The sequence below is a fragment of the Podarcis liolepis genome (assembly GCF_965112155.1).
Source record: "Podarcis liolepis genome assembly, chromosome: Z".
NCBI classification, from domain to species: Eukaryota; Metazoa; Chordata; class Lepidosauria; order Squamata; family Lacertidae; genus Podarcis; species Podarcis liolepis.
This window is the reverse complement of record NC_139570.1, coordinates 30,251,553-30,273,777: the sequence shown is the minus strand read 5'-3', so window position 1 is coordinate 30,273,777 and position 22,225 is coordinate 30,251,553. Positions and strand designations below refer to the sequence as shown.

Below are 22,225 nucleotides of genomic sequence, written 5' to 3'. Positions count from 1 at the left end.
CTGTTAAATTATAACCCATACTAGGTATAGGACCTAGAGAATTGGAAGGGACTGACCCCCTCACCCACAAACTCATAACATCACAGATGTTTTCCCATTTTCTAATAATTTCTGATGAAAAGTGGTATATAAATACTGAAATTAATAACATAACACAATGGACTCATGAAGTGCATTTCCAGATTTAGTTTTTTTTTTAAAAAAATCCAATCAATATTAAGTCACAAAAAACAGTAAAAACTATTAAGTGCCAAAATATGTAGCAGGAAAAAACCTAAAAGTTTATCTTTAATGAAATCTGGAGGAGGAGGCCACCATTCAAAGAGCAGAGAGACTCCCATGCAGTCAATGGGAGTTCAGGACACAGCAAAGGCTTGTTCTTTTGATTTCAGTGGGAAACCAGGCATTTCTTCTGTGACAAACTCCCTCAGTGAGTTTAGCTGTGACTCCTACATTGCAGGGGGGTTGGACTAGATGACCCTTGGGATCCCTTCCAATTCTACAATTCTATTATTCTAAGATGGAAGCTGGGCAACATGACCCAATCTGATGTTTTTTAACCTTGGTTACTCCCTCCCTCTGATACCTGAGAATTCAAGGATTATCTATATGACATACGCAGATCAACAACAAAGACTCCTGATATCTTATTCCCTGAACTAGGTACAAATTGAAGCTGAAGGAGAATGGAAAAAAAATATTTTTTATCATCAATCTTTATTACGGTCCAGAGACCCAACAAAATATTACAAATTAATACAGAGTTCATACAGCCTACCTCCAGGTTAATCAAGCACTTTGTTTGGAGTATAGGGCTCGTTTGTTCTTGCAACCACCGATAAAAACTTTGCCACTGCCAACGTTCTAGCTTTTGTCTGGTCTTCCAGTAGGAACCTGACATAGTGAGCCTCTGACTTTCTAGGGAAAGGCACCAGCAAGGGTAGTATCAGTTCAGCCCTGGCCTGCTCATACTTCACACAATGTAACAAAATATGATCTATGGAATCGATGTCTTGAGCACACAAGCAAAGTCTGTCCTGGTATTTTTTATAAACAAACACGCAATGAGGGATAAAGCTTGAAGGTTTCACTATTAAAGGAACAATATTAATTTTCTGTCAGGTGGTGTTTCAGGTTTAAACAAGAACTGCCTATTTCTTCCTTTTTCCATCCTCACTACCTTTCTCCTCCCTCCCTAATTGGCTAAGGGTCTCCAGTAGGATGTCCCAATGGTTTGCAATCTCCTCCATATGATTCTGACCCGCACTGGGTACTGCACCTAAGAACTGGAAGGAACTCCGAACATCATGCAGACTAACGCTCCCAACCCATAATGTTTTCTACCTTCAGGCAGGTTGGGGGTTTTCATGCAAAGTATGCACTTAGGTTCTAGTTATGTATGCATTTCATTTTCTGCCCAGGCTTTGGATTCCCGCTCTAGTGCTTAACTATAAACGACGCCCCAGTGATTGCTGCAGAGCAGCACTGGGCTCCCATCCTGTCCTCGCCTATTTGGGCTATATTTGCAGAGCATCCATTCTGGCTCTTTACTGGCACCGTGGGGAGGTCCTGTCTCATGCCATAAATCATCACCATAATAAATGAGATCTGAAATACTGCTGCTAGTGTGGAACATGACCTAGAAAGTCTGCTGTCCACCTGGAAAGCATTTGTCTTTGTCTCCTAAAAATGTTCTGTCCCTCTGGCAGGTGACCGGGTCAAGCAAACCTTACAGGTTCTGCAATGTGCATCAATTCCCCCTCATTTCATCACAACTCCCACCCCTGAACAGGGGCAGGAGTGATTGCTCTGCTCTCCCAGTGCACATTCCTGGGGCTTCTCGCAGAGACCCAGCTCACTCTCCCGCTCGATTTGCTCCGTGGCCATGGTGACAGATCCACATTTACTCAAACACACTTTGAAAGTGCTTGAAAACTTGCAACACGCCACACCGTGTTTGTGCATTACTCATCCTAAAGCTGCCAATTCCTGCCTTGTGTTTCTTGGCAAGGGGGAAACTTGAGAGTCTAATAGTCTCATTCCAAACCCATGTATGGCCTGCTGCTATCAATGTGGCCTGCTGAAATGGGCCAGGATTCCTTCCGAGCTGTGATCTTGGCATGGTCTCCTGTGTTATTATCCAGACAATTAACTTAAGACAGAGCACAAGAACACCCCAACACACCTGCCCTGCTCAGTACAGCGAACGCTTTCCTTCTGACATTAAAAGGGACAGAACAGACGTCAAGCAAGAAAACTTGTGCAGAAAGCCTGGACTTCATTAGCACATTCTTGGTTAGTACAGGAACTCTTAGAGAAGCAAGCAATGCTTGATGGCAGAGCAGATCCTGCATATAAAAGGTTCCTGGTCTAGTCAATGGCAACTACAATTTAAAATAGCTTGCAGGAGCATAAACTGGATTGAATCAAAGGTCCATCTTATCTAGAATTTAGTTTTCACAGTTGCCAACCAGATGCCTCTGGGAAGCCCACAAGCAAGTCATGAGTGCAATGGTACTCTCTCATTCAGGGTCAACAGTAACTGGTATGCTGATGCATATTGGAGGCAATATAGCCATCATGGCTATTGGCTACTGATAGCGTTATCCTCCAAGATCTTGTCTAATCTTCATTTAAAGCCATCTGAGTTGGTAGTCATCACTAGGAAGTTCCATATTATATAAGAGAGAGAGAGAGAACCTTTCCCTATCCATTTTCTCCATGCATATCTCTATCATGTCTCCCCATCCTCAGGATTTTTCTGAACTGAATAATTCCAAATATTATAACTTTTCCTTGAAAGGCATTTGCCCTGGAGGCCCCCATTGGGGCAGGTGAGAGTGCAAACCAGTAACAAACCAAGAGATGTGTACGTGTGAAAATTGACTAAGAAGAATAAGTGGGACCGGCACAGGATCTGTTGACTACAAGAGTTGTGGCCTAAAGTCTGTCTGACGTTTAGCCCCACATGCCTCCTGCAGCATCCAGCGGGAATTATAAATTATGGTATAAATGCATTTGAGAGACCGTGAAGAGTTCTGGTTGTCTCACCTCAAAAAGGATATTGTAGAGCTGGAAAAATATCAATCAAAATGATCAAGGGGAGGGGAGGCAACCTAAGGCCCAGGGGCCGGATGCAGCCTAATTGCCGTCTCAGTCTGGTCTGTGGATGGTCCGGGAATCAGCGTGTTTTTACATGAGTTTTTACATGTCCTTTTATTTAAAATGCATCTCTGGGTTATTTGTGGGGCATAGGAATTTGTTCATATATTTTTTTCAAAATATAGTCCAGCCCACCACATGGTCTGAGGGACGGTGGACCGGCCCACGGCTGAAAAAGATTGCTGACCCCTGATCAAAGGCAATGCTCCTATGAAGAAAAGTTGCAGAGTTTGGGACCCTTTAACTTAGAGAGAAGGCAAATAAGAGGTGACATGATATTTCTGTTTATTAAATTTGTATACCGCGCTTTGTCCACAGATTCAAAATAAAAACACAAAATTATAAAATTATGCAAGGTAATTTTATGGAAAATGTGGAGAAAGAAAAGTTTTTCTCCTAGTCCATAGCACTTGAAATTGCATACAGCCAATGAAGATGAACATTGGATGATTTGGGATGAAGAAAGCACTTCTCCACACAGAGCATTATTAAAGTATGGAACTTACTCCCATATGAGGCAGTGATAGCCACTGACCTAGAAGGCTTTAAAAGAGGATTAAGCAATTTCATGGAGAAGGCTTTTAATGGCTCCCGGCCATGATGGCTATGCTGCAAAGCTTCTGAATAACAGTTGCCGGAAATCACTGGGGGTAGTGGGCTCTTGTGCTCAGATTCTGCTTTTGGGCTCTCCACAGGTATCTGGTTAGCCACTGTGAGAACCAGATGCTGTCTTGGTAGGCCATTGGCCTGATCCAGCAAACTCTTCTTATGTTCTTATGCGGACCCAGGTGAGACCCCTGCTAATCTGAAATAGCTGCTGCCAATGCAGGAAAGCCAAGCAGGATGGCAGCCAGCTCTGTTAGAGGGGCTCTCCACTCCTCCCATCCCCAGACCCAGTACCATTGCACAGGCTCATCCCTGCTCCTACTAGCTATGGCGGCGGATGTGCCACCACACAAGTCAGCCAATGGCTTTGGGTGACTTTTTCTCCACTTTCTCCAGCTTTTTGTAGTGAAGTAAACAGAACTGTGCGCAGCATTCCGCATTTGATTGCATCACAGATGCGCATAAGGGCATTGTGACATGGGCAGTTAAAGTTTCAGACTCTTTCCTAATGATCCAGAGCATTTTTTAAAAATCACCTTTTCCACAGTCAAAATTATCTGGCAGCAGCAGTGGTCATGTTTATACAAAGAGCAACAGGGACTGCAGTGGTTTTTTAAAAAACACAAAATGAGAAAAATATGCTCAGAAGCATACAGAAGGAGAGGGACACTCAGGCCGCATTCACACCATTGTTATTACAGTGGTACCTCGGGTTAAGTACTTAATTCGTTCCGGAGGTCCGTACTTAACCTGAAACTGTACTTAAGCTGAAGCATCACTTTAGCTAATGGGGCCTCCTGTTGCTGCCGCGCTGCCGGAGCACGATTTCTGTTCTCATCCTGAAGCAAAGTTCTTAACCTGAGGTAATATTTCTGGGTTAGCGGAGTCTGTAACCTGAAGCGTATGTAACCTGAAGCGTATGTAACCTGAGGTACCACTGTATTATTATTATTATTATTATTATTATTATTATTATTATTATTATTATTATTATTTGCCCTTTACGCTAAGGTCCCAGGGTGGCTTACAGCATTAAAAGCAACTATTTAAATATGGTTTAGGAAAGAAATACGGCTCTCCTAAATTACATATTAGTTTAATATACTTATGTAGAACTCTATTTACCATTATTGTGTAGGCATCTCTCTGATGACCTTCTGTGCTCTTGTTTTGGGGAAATAAAATAAAACATATTACAATTTAAGGCACTATGATACCACTTTAAACCGTCATGGCTTCCCCCAAAGTATTCTGGGAGCTGCAGCTTGCAAAGGGTGCTGAGAGTTGCTAGGAGGAACCCCACCCCCCATCTCCTTTCAGATCTACAATTACTAGAGTGCAATTCAATCCTTCCCAACAGGGGACACTGGGAATTGTTACTCTGTGATGGGAATAAAGGGTCTCCTAATACCTCTCAGCACCCTTAACAAGCTGCAACTCCCAGGATTCTCAGGGGGAAGCCATGATGACTATTTGAAGTGGCATCAAAGTACTTTAAAGGTATAGTGTGAATGTGGCGTCAGTGCAGGAAAAGCACAGCTTCCTCCTGATTCCAGCTGCCCTCTGCCAAAGTGGCTTCCCCTGTTATAAAAGAGTTCCCAGATTTTTGTTTCATATGTTTCCATGTGTAGGTTGGTTGTGTGCAGGTAGGGGGCACAGGTAGGGGATGAGACCCAAATCTCCTGACGCCTTTAAAGACCAACTAATTTATTAAGGCAGAAGCTTTCATGGAATCTATGTTATTTTTAAAGTGTCATCAAGTTATTGGGTGCCCCCCCCGCCAATGTAATTTATAGCTAAGCTATCAGATAATCTCCCTTCTCAAAAACATGCCCACAGCATTGCATTGTGGGGTTGTGTTCTTGTTTTCTATCAGTGTGCAGCAGGTCACTGCAACCCCATGCAAGGAAATGATTTATTTTTTTACGGAGAACAGATAAAACCTTGGGAGGCCAATTGGGAGAGGGGGAAGCTGTCCACAAAATGAGGTTCATATAACTTATTTCCAAACACCAACAGCTGCTTCCTGCTCCTGCTCCCTCATTTCCACATCATACCCTTCCAGGGTCAATCACTTAGTGTAAATATGGATCCGGGACTCCAAGCTGCCCAAAGTCACAGAAATACTAGAGGTCTCATTTGCTACTGTGGATTCTGGTGGCTTTTGAAAAATGTGCTTTCCCCTTTCAAAAAACTACAATTTCCAGCACCCTTAACAAACTATATTATCCATCATTCTCATGTGCTTTAAATTTATGGGGTGGATCTGCCCTCTGATATAGCTATATTATAGCCATTGAATTTCTATTCTATTCTATTCTATTCTATTCTATTCTATTCTATTCTATTCTATTCTATTCTATTCTATTCTATTCTATTCCATTCCAGAAGATGAATCTCAAGGGGTGTCCAGTGTACTGTCTATTCCTGTTGTGTTGGCTGAGCTTCAGTTAGTAAGGTTTGAGGATATGGACAAGGTGCTTGGATCGGTCAGGATGACGAGGTGCTCTGTACACTTGCCCCTCTTGGCTGATAAAAACTAGGAGGGAGTGGACAGCTGGCTGGGCCAGAGGGGTGATTAATGCCTCCTTGTGAGAGGGGGTGGCAGACTTGACAGTGGTAAAATAACGTGAGAATCACCTTCAAATACAGTGGTACCTTGGTTCCCAAACGGCTTAGATGTCAAACAAATCGGCTCCTAAATGACGCAAAGCCGGAAGTGTTAAGGTTTGCAAACGTTTTTCGAAAGCCGAACGTCTGACGCGGCTTCCGCTTGAGTGCAGGAAACTCCTGCAGCCAATCAGAATCCGCACCTTGGTTTTCGAACGGTTTCAGGAGTCAAATGGATTCCCGGAACAGATTGAGTTCAAGAACCAAGGTACCACTGTATCTGATGGGTTGAACAATGGAAAATGGAGGAAGCTTGTTTTCTGCTGCTCCTGAAGGAAAGACCCAAACCGATGGATCCAAATGACAAGAAAGGAGCTTCAAACCAAACATCAGGAAGAACCTTCTGATAGTAAAAGCTGTTTGACAATGGAAAAGACTCCCTGGGAAGGTGGTGGACTCTCCTTCATTGCTGGCTTTTAAGTAGAGTTTGGATGGCCATCTGTCATTGATTATTTAGTTGTGATTTCTGCATTGTGGGGGGTTGTACTAGATGACCCTACAATCCTATGATTCTATGAATGCACACTACGGTAAAAGGAGACTGCTGACGATTACTTAGAAAATTGTGGCAGTACACAAAACATTCTGGCAAGAAGCCAAATGTAAAAGGTAATTCCTGGGTGCCAAGATCCAAGTTTGGGGCAAGTACTCTTAGGTGAGAGAGCCCCAGCAGAAATTTAAAATCACAAAATATGCAGCAAAAGCATGCAAATACATATAGACTAAAATATACCTTTGTGAGTACCAAAATTTCCCTTTTCCCCTGGCATAGAAAAAGGCCAGACGTTTGGTAAATTAAAAATGGCTAGCTTGCAAACTATTCAAAGTTCAGATTCATATGCTCCAGAAAGTTGCAGAGGCAGGAAAATTCGGCTTAGTTTCAAAGTGGTGAAAGTTCCTAAGTTACTGGTATAAGAGTTACTTGTGAGAGCCATGCGACTAAGTTGGAGCAAGCAACTTGGCTTCTGCACACACTGAGTTCATTAGATAGCCTTAGGGGACCAAATAATTGATTCTAGTCCCTCCCAAGCTAGATAATCTAGCTAAGCCCGGCAGTACAGTTTGCTCTATGGTTTTAACCCCTTTATGCTTTAATTAATTTATGCTTCTTGGTTACATGAGGCTGGTTATCCCACACTTTAAAGGGCATCAGTAAGGAAAGGACAGCAGGAGGAGGCTGTACCGCCTGGGAAAGGCAGGAGCCCTGGCTTAATGTGAACTTAAAGCTAAGGAGATTGGTTGTAAATATTTGGACTAATGCGCCTTCACTTGATATTTTTACTATTTCCCCACCCCCTCATCCTGAGAGAGCATCTTAATCTGAGCTCAAAAGTTTTTGCAAAGATTTTGGGCCTGAAGGTACTAAATCACATCTGAAGGACGCTTTTTGAAAGGAACAAGCTGCCTCTTTCCTTCCAAGAAATGGAAGATGATTCATTTATTTTAAAATGTCCTCAAAACGAGGACATGCGGGAGGGGCGGAACACATATCTGCCAAAAGCAGTTTGTTGTTTTACCACACATACACACACTTTTCTGGGAGATGGCACCAAGGGATGAGTTTGGCTCTCTTGCTGTCCTGCAAATTATTTATGCCAGCAAGGTTATTCATAAGATTTCTGGAAGGGGAATACACACACATATACACAGCTTAAAACATGACCTCAAAAGGGCAAAGTCCTCAGATTAAAGCCGCAGGAAACTGTCTGTGTTTGCTCAGCAAAACTGAGGAGAGGATCTCCCAGGGACCACCTCCTAACAGGAGGATCATAATGCTAAGGGATGACAGACCATTTAGATAACATTCCCTCCAACATTCCTCAGACGAAATTAAGGACATTTCTCACACCCCTCCCAACTGACCCTTCTCAACCCCATATTTTTGTCCATCCCCACCAAGCATTTCCTATCAGAAGAAGGGTAAGTGCGGCTGCAACCACTCCGCCAACAGGACACAACAAACACAGAGGCGGAGCTAGCTGCTCAGGCACCCAGAGCGGGGCACATGCTGTGCACCTGGGGGTGGGGCCATGGGGGTGGGGCTAGCGTCCCAGGATACAAGCCGCCCAGGGTGTATATGGAGTGAGCTGCCCATGGCGGGCTGCTTCCTGGGCGGTGGCGGGGAGGGAGCCACGCTGCTTTGCCAGCAGCCTTCCTCTCCTCTTCCTTTTGACAGTTCAGGGGAGGCTCCCCCACCCACCAGGAAGCAGCCCAGGAGCAGGGGGCAACGACGCACCATCCTCCCGCGCACCATCCTCCCGCGTCTCCCAAGCCTCCCTCAAGCTGTCAGAATGAAGGGGGAAGGCTGCCTACAAGGTGGTGCCGCTCCGGCCCTTCTCTGACAGCTCAGGTTAGGCTTGGGAGTTGCGGGCAGGCGGTGTGCCAAATGTCACCTCCCTCAGTGATGACACCCGGGGCGAACTCGAGAGCGTGCTCTCCATGCAGTTAGTGGTTAAAAACAAACAAACACCAACAAAAAGTCCTTTAAAAACGGGGGCGGGTTTTAAGGTCCTATTAGATTCAGCAGGGCTTACTCTCAGGTAAGTGCAGTTAGGGCTGCAGCCTTTGTGACCCAAGTTTTGGGTCCTTTTTAGGTTCAGGATGTCACTGCTTTACACCCACCCCCCAATATTTGAAAACGTCAGCTTTGTACTTAAACACAAATTGGCCGGGCATTGCATTCTCTGTGTCTTTATCAATTTATTTAAAGAACAACAAACTGGTGATTGCTTTAACTTTTTGATATGTGGTGATTTGAATCATGAGGATGCATTAGAAGAACTGCTGAGTCTTGACTGAGTCTTGCTTTGGAATTGAGGACTTCATTACATTTTCTTCTGCCTTTTCATTTCATTTTGTCCTAAGGGCTTGTTAGAGATAATGTGTAAGTGTGGTGTCAGCTCCCTAAAGAAAAAGGTCGACAACTCTGGGAAACGGGTGGGGGAGTGCCGGATATGCTTAAGACGGCCCTGATGGCTCCTATCAGCCTCGAGAGCCAGCATGGCCAAACATCAGAAATTATGGGAGCTGGAGTCCAACCACATCTTGAACGCCACATGTTTCTCATCCTTGCCTTCATGAGACTGCTCACAAAGAATGCTTCGCTCTGGCATCTGCTACCTGAGGCTGCTGCCTCACTCTGCCATTGGTAGTGCTGGCTGTGCTGCTGCTGCTGCTGAGGTATTAACCCTGCCACAGTTCCTGTTAAACGGTAATAAAGTTGTGGTCCTTGTTAACCCGGAGGCCTGCCCAGATGTTTAGAAAGTTGATTTGAATTTTAATCTGTTTTTAACCTCCTGCTACTTTAATTTTTTGAAAGTTGTTGATTTTCTTATATAACAAGAGGAAGAAATCAATAAAAAATGTTTTAAAGCTTTTCTACTTGATAATTTTAGCATTTTAGAAAACTGCTTTATGGTTTTTTTTACAATCAAGCCAAGTATGAATTATTTTATTATTATTATTAATTATTATTATTAATATTATTATTATTATTTGCACTGGCTGCTGCACAGCTCTGTGTAGAGCACTTTCAGAGACAGCTACAATTAGTCATGATGATACTGTGGTTTGATAATTTCCTTATTAATTTTATTGCTTTTTATTATTTATTTTATTGCTTGCTTTTGTCAACCCTTCTACTACTGTTTTTATTATCATCACACAGTATCTTCATTTTTCCATTGTGCAAATATGATTTTGTCGCATACCTTTGAGCCTGGCCACAGAAATTCAAATGCCTTAGCCCCTAAGCAATGAAAGTTTCAAGTGATATGGGGTTTCCAGATTTTTAAAGGACAGAATTCAGGCTTGGTACTTCAGGAGCAGCACAAGCTACCTCAGCAGTTTAAACCTATCAGAGGAACAAAGCCAATCCTATGTCCTCAAGGGATAAACAGGCAGCTGGCATAAAACAATGAGTCTAGAATATTTAATATCCTCTAAGCTACTCTAGATTTAAAAAGAGGGAGTAAAGGAGAGGTGTCAGCAAGTAACCAGTCCAAAATGAAATGCAGAAAATGGCTATATTTTTAAAGTTCCCTAATGAATGGCTGCAGAAGACGCACGCCTGGATCATTTATTGAAGGGCTGATGGGATGTTACTTAATTAATTAGATTTGCTGCCTTTCAATCCAGAAGGATCTCCAATACCACTTATATTTAAAATAAATCAAGTACCATTACATGGCAGTGGGTGGTGGGGAGGAATACTTCTCTTTCTATCTCATTCAATCTACAGCATTTGCTCTGGGGTGGTGCATTTTCACAAAATCAGTTTCTGTGGCTGTTTTCCTGAGCGTCCACCCCACTGCATCTCAGAGTGCTTACAGCTCCATTCTCCAGGACAGCAGATTGCGTCACTACCCAAGGGCAGGCATGGAAGAGTCCTGTGCAACTGCCCTTGTTTCAGGTGATTTTGCTGGCCACAAAAGACAGGATCTGTGAGTTGTTGGCTGGAAGCTAAGAGCACCTGAACAGCTCTGAGTGGGGCAAAAACCCATAGCCAGCAACCCCAGGGTTTTCAGACAAAAATCAGGTGCTTAATAGGTATGGGGGGGGGGGCTTTTGAGAGATCCAGATGCTCTGTTCTATAAGATTTTCTTTGAGCTGATTTGTTTAGTCTCTTTTCTGATTGGGTTGAATTCGAATAATGAGGCAGTTTTATTTATGAGAGGCAGTGTCCCATAGTGGTTAGAGTGGCGGACTAGGACCTGGGAGAGACCAGGGTTAAAATTCCCACTTGGCCATGAAGCTCACTGGGTGTGGCCAGTCCCTGCCTCTCAGTCTAACCTACCTCAAAAGACTGTTGTGTGGATTAAATGACAAGGAAGGGCATGTATGCCACCTTGAGCTCCTTGGAGAAAAAGGTGAGATATAAATGCAATAAATAAATAAATTATTGCACATACCCTCTTCATGATAATTTTAAACTGGGTTAACTTTTTAATGTTGCAGTACAATGCTTAAGGGAAGTTGAGGGGAAATGCTGCGTCAAGGTTGTTCCGTCTATTAAAATAGAAGGTCTTCCCATCTTAATTTGTTAGGATATGGACTTCTAGCACAAAGGAATCACAAACCCAAAGGAAACTTACTTTTACTGTACACACTTTGCTTACACTCCAGACCAGTCCTGCCACACAGTTCATCATTCAATTATTCATACCCTTTCACTAACATTGGCTGTTGCAAAAACACTCAGCCAATTCCTCAAATACAAATCTACAACTGTGAGATGCACAGGAATGTAGAATACAATACAGCTCTGTGGTCCCTTTATCACCACCAAGGCAAACTTTTACTGATGGTAGAGCTCAAGAACGGCCTGCTGGATCAGGCCAGTAGCCATCTCATTCAGCATCCTGTTTTTGGTGGCCAAACAAACGCCTGTGGGAAACCAGCAAGCAGAAATCTCCCCTGCTGTGTTTTCCAGAAACTGGTATTTGTAAGCACTGCTGCCTCCCAATGTCAAGGCACAGCATAACCTCCATCATGACAAGAGGATTTCTCAAATCCTCTCCCCCACCCCCACCCTTTTGGACATCAGTCCTACAAGAAATCTTCAAAATAACAAAGCAGGTTGTTATGTACTGAGCTGAATCCTAGAAAAATAGGATCCAGAATGCAGCAGTCTGATTGGTCCACAGGAGTCACCCAATCCAGCTCCTGGATGAAGTGAATCAGCAACCTGATTGGCCTTCAGGAGCAGCCCGGAATTAGCCAACCACGCGGGACCCATTGTGTAAATAATGTATACAGTGGTACCTCTGGTTGCGAACAGGATCCGTTCTGGAGGCCTGTTCTCAACATGAAAAGCCCGCAACCTGAAGTGCCATATCTGCTCTGGTGCGCGGCGTGATTTGGCACTTGTGCGCATGCACGAAGCGGGATTTAGCATATGCGCGAGCGGTGAAACCCGGAAGTAACCCTTTCTGGTACTTCTGGGATGCTGCGGGACGCAACCTGAAAAAACGTAACATGAGGTATGACTGTATATAGCTAGACGTTTTGGAGAAAGTTTCATTCATTGCTACTATGACCTGAATAAAGAGCATGAAATTCACACTTGACTCTAAGTATATTTCACAGGTATTAGAAGCCATTCCAGAACTGGCCCTATTAAATATGTTCCAAGACAACAAACACACACTCACATTACAAAGAACTCATAAGCCACTTACTCTCCCTTGCACCATTCATACCTTCATTTCTAGTTTGGGAGGCACTCTGGCCTATATCAAATTAATATCTACTTAGAATAGACCCACTGAAATTAATGGTCCTTAGCTAATTATGTTTATCAATTTCAATGAGTCTGCTCTAAATATGACTAACACTGAATATACCCCTCCGTGTATGCCCAGGGGTTTCCTGTCCTTGTATCACGCCGGCAACTTCATGGCCACCTCTTTTCTTTTGGCAAGGAATTCTGAGCATGCTCAGAGGCTGCCTGTTTTGGCAACGTACATGGCTAATTACTGCCTGCAGTGTCTGTTTTACTGAAAGGCACTCGTTACGGTATGCACAGAGTCTCCGTGCCGTGGCACCAAGCAGGCAAGAAACAGTTTTATTTATTGAATGAAGTGTGCAAAGTAAATCACTTCTGGCTTCAGATATACCAGCTCCCTGTTTTACCAAGTAACTCTGCTGAATCATTACGGTTTCTTAAAGGGCAACACACAGAATGGGCACAACTCAAACCTGTCGAACTACCACCATAAACAGCCATATGCTATGCTTCTTGGTTGGAAAAATTTATTCTGAATGCTACATTAAACTGATGAAAGCTTCAGGATTTTGATAAACTGGAGGAATTACTTAAAAAAACAAAACAAGAAAGCTATGGCAAACACCAGTCCCGTTCCAATTGTGTTCAAGTGCATAGGAGAAAAAGTGAACAGTTTCCTCCACTCCTTTAGAATAGCAAAACATTACTATTTATTTATTTATTTACTTACTTACTTACTTACTTACTTACTTACTTACTTGCTTACAGTATTCATATACTGTACTGCTTTTTAGGTGGATCTCACAAAATGTTAGTGAAACCTGTGTGAAATACCATACACAGTGGAATACTATTCCTATTGCATACCCATGAGATACTAATACTATTTCATGTCAGATATTAGATATTGCCAAATGCTAAATGCTAGTGCACAGCAATTATCAAGTATTAGCAGCTACTATAGCAGGGGTTGGCAACCTAAGGCCCATGGGCCACAAGTGACCCTCGGGGGTCGTTTAACCAGCCCCCAATCTGCCCCCAAACCAGGCCGCCCACTTGGCGAGTCCCTGTGCGCTGCACTAAACCAGTGCAGCATGGCGTGGGGACTCACTTCCGCAGTGCCCAAAATCGTGTCTGCGCAGACGCCGAAAATCATGTATGTGCAGACACTGAGGTCGGAAATCGCGTCTGTGCAGACGCAGATGCTGGAAATCACACAATCCAGCCCACAGAGGGATCTTCGCTGGAGTGAACAGGCCCAGGTGAGGTAAACCTTGCCGACCCCTGTACTATAGCATGCCACCCACCAGACACCACCAGATACTTTGCATACCACCTATTAACTACTGCAAAATAGCTGCTATCAAATGTCAGCTGTCATACTCTTTTTCCTAGATAGCCACAGGATATCACACATGAATGACTCAGACAATATTTAAGAAACATTCAAGCATCCAGCAAATTTCTGTAAAATATTTACCATCAAAATTCCAATTTTAAGCTGTTATTATGTCACTTTCCAATTCATGAGTAGTTGCCAGTTGTTGTTGTCTATTGTATTTTAAATTATGTTTACTGTATGCATAGCTGTCAACTTTTCCCTTTACTTGCGAGGAATCCTATTCAGAATAAGGGAATTTCCCTTTAAAAAAGGGAAACATTGACAGCAATGACTATGTAAAAAAGCAATAAAATATATTTTTAAAAAGTTCACAGAGGAATATATATTTTGGAGTCTATTTGTTTCAGCTCCATAAATTGGCTGTGAACATAAATGAACTGCTTTCATTTTATGATTTGCAATTATAATATGGCCAAAGAAGACCTAACATTTCAACAAGTGATGCAATCCCACTCACCTGGAAGCCAGCCCTGCTGAATGCAGTGGGGCCTGCTTCTGAGTGAACGTGCACAGGGTTATTGGGCTAACCTTTAAATAGGCAGCAAAGCCTCCATTTGGTAATTTTTTAAAGTGGAAGAGAAGCAACTACTGTTAATGTCAGGAGAATGTTTGTGACTGTGTGTGTGTGTGCAAGCACGAGGGGGGGGGGTAGTATAAAAAGCTTAAGGTGTGCAAGCACGAGGGGGGGTAGTATAAAAAGGTAAAATGGGTTTCTGTCTATAAAGATTCGTCTCCAGGCCAAGGTAAATTATGAAGTGAGGCATTTTTTTTAAAGAAAGCAAACAAGCATTTCATTGGACTGATATTTGGCAAAAGGAGCATTTTTGTGCAGGCGCCAACCTTGAGGGCTGGAAGAATGTAGCACATTCCTCGGGGTCTTTTAAGATTGAGAGCAGGGCTGTTTTCTTACTCTTAGCACAACCCTTCTCAAAGGCGACCATTTTAAAGGCCAGAAAAGAGTTGGGTGCACCCACAGGAATATTTGATGCGATGGTGCAGAGGAGCCACACCGCTAAGGGGCTCCTACCTTAAGGTGACTGCAGGGAAAACTCTGCCAGAACCCACGTGTATTGGGGTGGGAGGAGTGTGGCACCCTGCCAGAAGAGGTGGAGCCTTGTGGGTCTTTCCCTGGGCCCACATCAACTCTCTCCTGAAATTGCAGGTGATTGGCAAGGATGCTCCGGGGTCAGACTAATGGTCTCTCTAGTCCTGCATCCTATTTTCTGCCCACAGCCCAAGCCAGACATGAAGGTGGCAAGCCTCCTTTCCTGTGGCTCTCTTGCAGCTGATATACTCTGCTTTTTTCTGGGGGGATGCAGGGGTACCCTATCCCTAAAAATGTTGTGAATCTTTGTACTTTTGTCCATTTACTGTATTATTTTTCCTGATTTGAACCCTAAAATAGTGATTTTCTTGACTCAAGATTGGCTGCAGGACACTCTGGCAGCCAACCATGGAAGCTGTGCCAGATGTTCGGCCTCCGAAAATCATTCAAAAACCAGAACAATCACTTACAGGTTTTCGATAGTTCAGGAGCCAAAATGTCTGAGTTTACAGGCTTCCGAGGTTCCACTGTGCCCTTAAACATTTTTTAAGGAAAAAGCACTGGATATACTACCTTAAAAGAATATGGGTCACATCTACACTGTGATGTTTAATGTGCTATATAATTTAATGTGCTATAATACCCCCTTGAAATATACTCAGAGTCGCAAAGTGATTTCATGCTCTTTATTCAGCTCATAGTGGTGAGGAGGAATGAATGAATGTCCCCTCACAGTATCTGCTTTATATACATTATTTACACAATGGGCTGCACATGATTGGCTAATTCCGGAATTCTACTGTAAGCCAATCAGGTTGTGGATTCACTTCTATCTGGAGCAGGATTGGGTGGTTCCTGCCAACCAATCATACTGCTGCATTGTTCTAGGACCAATCAGACTGCTGCATTCTGAATCCTATTGTTCTAGGACCAATCAGACTGCTGCATTCTGAATCCTATTGTTCTAGGACTAATCAGACTGCTGCAATTTGGATCCTATTGTTCTCAGTACATAACACCCCTCCCCTCTAAGTTCCAGTCCTGCCCGGGAGGTCGCATTCATAGTCCTCAAGGTATGCCGGCGGCCTACGTGTGCGTTGCGGCCTGTGGTGTTCCCTGGTCCGGGGTTCAGGTTCTGGCTCGTGTTCCAAGGATGCTGGCTGTGATGGGGCTGTTTGGTCTGGTGCAACCGGCTCGCTCAGTCGTGGTTCTGGTTCCGGTGTCCTTTCGGCCTCATGGGTCCTCTCTGTATTTACTGATTCTGCCTCTCCTGCTGGCCCCTCCTGCTCTATGGGCCTCACTGCCCCGCTGTTCCCTTGGGACTCCTCTGACCTGTCCTCATCCTGGGTTTCTCCCGGGAATCGTCGCCGTATCTGGTCGCAGTGGCAGCGCCAGCATTGCCCCCCATCCGTTAGCACCTCGTATGACACTGGGCCAGTGACCCTGGTGACTGTGGCGGGTACCCATGCTGGGCCTGCCCCAAAATTCTTTGCGTACACTGGGTCCTGGGCCTCGAAGGTCCGGGGGTTCCTGCCTTTCCCCACCACTACCTCATCCTGAGCTCTATCGGGGTGAAGGCGGTCCAATCTGATTGCAAGGCGCCGACCCATTAGTAGTTCAGAGGGGCTCCGGCCAGTCGTTGAGCTGGGGGTGCTGTGCTGTGCTAGAAGGAATGTGGCAAGGCGGTACTCCCAGTCCCCTTGCGTCATGCGGCGAAGGGTGTCCTTGGTGGTCCGCACCATGCGTTCTGCTTGGCCATTGGTGGCAGGGTGGAACGGCGCCGAACGGATGTGGCGGATGGCGTTCTGTGCTGTGAAGGTTTGGAATTCTCCTGACGTAAATGCAGTCCCGTTGTCTGAGACGAGAGTGTCAGGGAGCCCGTGGGTTGCAAACAGCCTGCGTAGTACCCGGATGGCTGCGGACGTGGAAGTGGACGGTACCAGTGCGACTTCCAGCCATTTGGTGTAGGAGTCCACCACTATGAAGAATGTTTTCCCCTGAAAGGGGCCAGCGAAATCCACATGCAGGCGTGACCATGGTGCTCGGGCGGACTCCCAGGACTGGACTGGGGCCCTTGGGGGATCTGGGCGGGATTCTTGGCAGGCCTGGCAGTGTTTGACCCAGGCCTCTATCTCTCCATCGATCCCCGGCCACCACACATAACTCCTGGCAAGGGCCTTCATTCTTACTACCCCTGGGTGTGTCTCGTGTAGGGCTGTGAGGACCCTTTTGCGGAGGGGCTGGGGAACAACGACTCTGTTTCCCCATAACAGGCACCCCTTGTGGGCCGACAGTTCATGTTTGCGGGTTGTGTAGCCGGCGAATTCTGGCCCGGGGCTGCTGCTGGGCCATCCCCTCCACACCCAGTCCAGGACTCGGGAGATGACCCTATCTTTCTTGGAATGGTGGGCAACTTCTTGTGCCTGAATGGGGCGGTTGGGAAGCAGCTCCAGGCTCATAACCTCTTGTGCAGGTGCTGGGTCAGGGCCTGTTTCTGGTAGTGGTAGCCTGCTGAGGGCGTCCGCATGGCCCATCACCTTCCCAGGTCGGTGAATCAGTGCATACTGGTAGCTGGCAAGGAAAATTGACCACCTGAGGACACGAGGAGACAGCACTTGGGGGGTCTGCTTTTCGGGGGCAAACAAGCCAAGCAACGGCTTGTGGTCAGTCACCACGGTGAAGGGCCGCCCGTACAAGAAATCATGGAATTTTTTTACTCCCTTCATGATAGCCAGACCCTCCTTGTCGATTTGCGAGTAGTTCCGCTCGGTTGCGTTGAGTGTCTGGGAAAAGTACGCCACCGGTACCTCTCTTCCATCCGGGAGTTGGTGCCCCAGGACAGCGCCAATGCCATAGGGTGAGGCGTCGCATGCTAGCACCACCGGCAGCCTCTCGTCGAAGTGTGCCAAGACAGAGTTTGAGACAAGCAAGTCCTTGACTGCCTGGAATGCGGCCTCCTGGCGCTGGCCCCACACCCAAGGGGCCCGCTTGTCTAGGAGTCTGTGTAGGGGCTCCGCTACCGCCGCCTTGTGGGGAAGGAAGGAATGGTAAAAGTTCAGTAGTCCCAAGAAGGCCTGAAGTTCAGTCTTGCTCTTGGGTGCTGGGGCATCACAAATGGCCCGTACCTTGTCCCCAGTTGGGTGGACCCCTTCTGCGTCCACCATAAATCCCAGAAAGTCCACCTGAGGCACTCCTAGTAGACATTTTTCCCTCTTCACCTTGAGACCCGCCATCTGGAAACGGTGTAGAACGGTGCGGAGGCGGTCCTCGAACTCCTCTGGTGTGGGCCCGGCAATCAACACATCATCGAAGAAGGGGGTGACGCCAGGAATCCCTTTAAGGAGCGAGTCCATTAGATTCTGGAATATGCCTGGTGCCACGCTGACCCCGAATTGCAGCCGCTTTACCCTGAACGCTCCTCTGTGCGTCACAATCGTCTGTGCCTCTGCTGTGGCCTCATCTACTGGCAGCTGTTGATATGCTTGGGCCAAGTCCAGCTTGCCAAAAATTTTCGACCCAGCCAGGGTGGCAAGGACATGGCTGACCACTGGCACTGGGTATGCATGGGCCGTGAGGGCCTTGTTTATGGTACATTTGTAGTCTGCGCAGATGCGGACCGAACCATTAGGCTTGACGGGTGTGACGATTGGGGTTTCCCAGGGGGCATTAGGTACCAGCTCCAGCACTCCTTGTTCCACAAGTCGGTCCAATTCCTCGTCTATACGGGGTTTCAAGGCGAATGGGACCCGGCGGGCCTTGAGCCTGACCGGTCGTACTGCGGGGTCAAGCTGTAGAGCAATGGGGGGGCCCGTATACTGTCCCAATTTCCCGTCGAAAACCCCTGGAAATTCCTTGCAGATGGCGTCCACGTCCACTTGTAAGGTAGTGTGGTTCACCCCGGTGATGGCTAGCCCCAGTGGTCCAAACCATGCCAATCCCAGTAAGCTAATGTAGGGGCCCTTGACCACAAGCAAGTCCAGTTGCCGTGTCCGCCCTCGGTATTGCACCCTGAAGGTCCCCACCCCCATTGTGGGGACCTTACGTTTCTGGAAGTCCCGTAGGGTGAATGGGGCCGGCCTGAGTTTGGGACCCCCAGTAGGACACAGTTTCCTTAAGGTCCTTGCCGAGATTATGGATAGAGTTGAACCTGTGTCAAGCTCCATGCGGCATGGGGCCCCCTCTATCTGTACCTCTACATAAATTTTCTCTACGTTGGGGTGGGGCAACTGGTATACCTGGCAGTCCGTGAGCTCCGTCGAGTTGCCTTGGTGCGTTGGGCCCCGGGACCTGGGGCTCTTGGGTTGGTCCTCTGATGCCTGGTGTCGGGTGGGCCGAGCCCGACACACCCGGGCGATGTGTCCCGATTTTCTGCGCTGCCTGCACTCTGCGTTGCGGAAACGGCAGGTCCTCCTCTCGTGACTCTCCCCGCAGCTTGCGCAGTTTCCTCCTTCTCGTCGAGGCAGCTGTGGTTTGTGCGCTGCTTGAGTGCGCTGCTGTACTCGGTGCACCTCCTCCCTGTCGGATCCTGAGTCGTCGGTGAGGTCTTCGTGGTGGACCCTCGGTTGGGATGGCAGGCTCGGCCGTGCCTCTTGCGTCGACCTCTCGGCAGCTTCCGTTGCCAGGGCCTCCTCCAGAGCGACCTGGAACGTTAGGTCCTTCTTAGCGTAGAGGCGTCGTTGCAGCTTCTCATCCTTCAGGCCACCGACGAGGCGGTCACGAAGCATGTTCTCCAGCTCTGAGAAGTTGCAGAACCGGGCGGCTTGGCGGAGAGAGGTCACAAACCCCGTTATGGTTTCCCCAGGGGCTTGTCGCTTTGCGTAGAAGGCATTTCGACGAGCCACCACTGAGGGCTGCGGCGAAAAGTGCCCCTTCAGCTGTTCCATTATTGTTTTGTATGGAACAGTAGCGACGTCTTCAGGCGCAAGGAGAGCCCGGGCGATTTCAAACGTCTCCTCTCCGCAGACGCTGAAGAATATCGCCCTCTTCTTGGCGTCTTCTTCGTCAGTGACCCCTTTGGCTTCTAGGAGGAAGGTGAAACGGGAGGCATACGCTTCCCAGTCTCCAGATGCTGGGTTGAATGGCGAGAAGCTGCTTATGGCTCCCATTCTGAGTTCCTTGTGTCCCGGAGCTGAAGCCTGGATACACGGTGCGAGGCAGCGGTGCGGCAGGTGGCGTTGCTGCGGTGCTGTGTGTGGCAGTCAGCTCAGCGGGATCCCACCTTCGTCGCCAGTGAAATATACTCAGAGTCGCAAAGTGATTTCATGCTCTTTATTCAGCTCATAGTGGTGAGGAGGAATGAATGAATGTCCCCTCACAGTATCTGCTTTATATACATTATTTACACAATGGGCTGCACATGATTGGCTAATTCCGGAATTCTACTGTAAGCCAATCAGGTTGTGGATTCACTTCTATCTGGAGCAGGATTGGGTGGTTCCTGCCAACCAATCATACTGCTGCATTGTTCTAGGACCAATCAGACTGCTGCATTCTGAATCCTATTGTTCTAGGACCAATCAGACTGCTGCATTCTGAATCCTATTGTTCTAGGACTAATCAGACTGCTGCAATTTGGATCCTATTGTTCTCAGTACATAACACCCCTTAAACAATCAGGGCTCACATCCCCACGGAATTCTGGGAGCTGTAGTTTGTTCAGGGTACTGAGAGCTGTTAGGAGGCCTCTGTTCCTCTCCCAGGGCTACAATTGTCAGGAATCTCAGGAAAGGAGAGATTTGTCAAACTATGCTGAAAACTGTAGGGGCCTGCTAACATCTCTCAGCACCCTGAACAAATTATAGCTCTCAGAATTATTTGGAGGAAACCACGATTGTGGAACCATAACATTTTAAATGCATAGTGTGAACTTGGCCATGAAGTTTCGTTCTATGTCTGTATTTATAAGCCACCTTTCTGCAAAGGCATCCAAGGTGGTCACAAATTTTAAAATAAAGATGGCAACCGTTTTGCACGAGGGCTTCTGTTCCTGTCCCCCATGCATGGCTGTTGAGCGTGTATAAGCCCACCTTGCCCATTCCACTTCCAACCCCCATTCTGCCCTTTTCCAGGTCCAAAAGGACCCACACATTGGAGGTTGCACATCAGTTGGACTCATGCAAAATGGTCGCCATCTGTACTGAAAGGAACACACATCAATTGTCTATTTCCTTACATTTGTATCCTACCTTTCTTCCACTATGTAAACACCCAGCCACTGAACAGCAAGGTAGTACCCACTTGGACATTCAGAACAGCACCCTGAGAGTCACCTGTTGGGCCTATTTTCGAGGGAACATCCCTGATTTAGAGAAGCCATCCCGGTTTCTGATTTGATTTTGAAATGTCCCGCTTTTCCTTAGGACATCCTTAGGATGTTGGTGAGAATGGAGCTATCCAACCCCCCAAGCTGTCTGAAGGCATTCCTGTATAGGGGAGGGGTTTTTATGTTTAATGTTTTATCATGTTTTTATATATGTTGGAAGCTGCTCAGAGTGGCTGGGGCAACCCAATAAGATGTGTGCGGTATAAATAGTAAAATTATCATTATGGAATGGATGTCCCTATTTTCATCCGAGAAATGTTGGAGGGTATGTACTAAGTGCCCCTTCTGGTGCTGATGCCATGAGTCCCTGGCTCCCTTGCTTAAAGCCTAGAGCTTTATTTTTAGCCAGAACTTAGTTTTGGCCCCTTCTAAGAGAATGAGGCAAACATTCATAGTGGGTTCCAGCACCTCTTTTTCTAGAAAAATAACACTGCTTATTTTATGTATTTATTTACTGAATTTATATACCTTGTGCCATATTATAGCAAACCATCATTTGCAGACATTTCCTATTCCACAAATATGTCATTTCTCTCTCCATAGCCATCCATAAAATTATTTACGTTCTATTGGGGGGGGGGGAATCTTTCTTTCGTGTGTCCTCCTGGATTAATGGGCAGCCAAGCCTGTTTGATAACTGGCAGCATAAAGCGTACACCCCCCCTTAGGGGTGTGCAAGAGACCCAAAATTTGCTTGTATCTGCTTCCAAGTTGCTTTCTTGCTCTCTCCACTCAACCTATATTGTTGTTGTTTTATTTGTTTGTTTGTTTATATCCAACCTTTTCCCCAGA

At 46.2% G+C, this 22,225-nt stretch overlaps 1 protein-coding gene and 2 long non-coding RNA genes across 12 annotated transcripts in view; 1 reads left to right on the top strand and 2 right to left on the bottom strand.

Moving 5' to 3' along the window:
- LOC310698169 (rho GTPase-activating protein 20-like) overlaps nt 1-22,225 on the bottom strand; it is a 96,143-nt gene that overhangs the window by 42,435 nt on the left and 31,483 nt on the right. The gene's annotated exons all lie outside the window — the stretch shown is intronic.
- Nucleotides 1-22,225, top strand: part of LOC310698353 — a 44,034-nt gene that overhangs the window by 4,604 nt on the left and 17,205 nt on the right. The window lies entirely within an intron of this gene.
- On the bottom strand, nt 10,028-15,431 carry LOC310698413. Its single transcript, XR_014521513.1, has 3 exons — nt 13,431-15,431; nt 12,318-13,389; nt 10,028-12,279 (listed from the first exon to the last, which is right to left on the bottom strand). It is a non-coding gene; the product is annotated as an uncharacterized lncRNA (long non-coding RNA).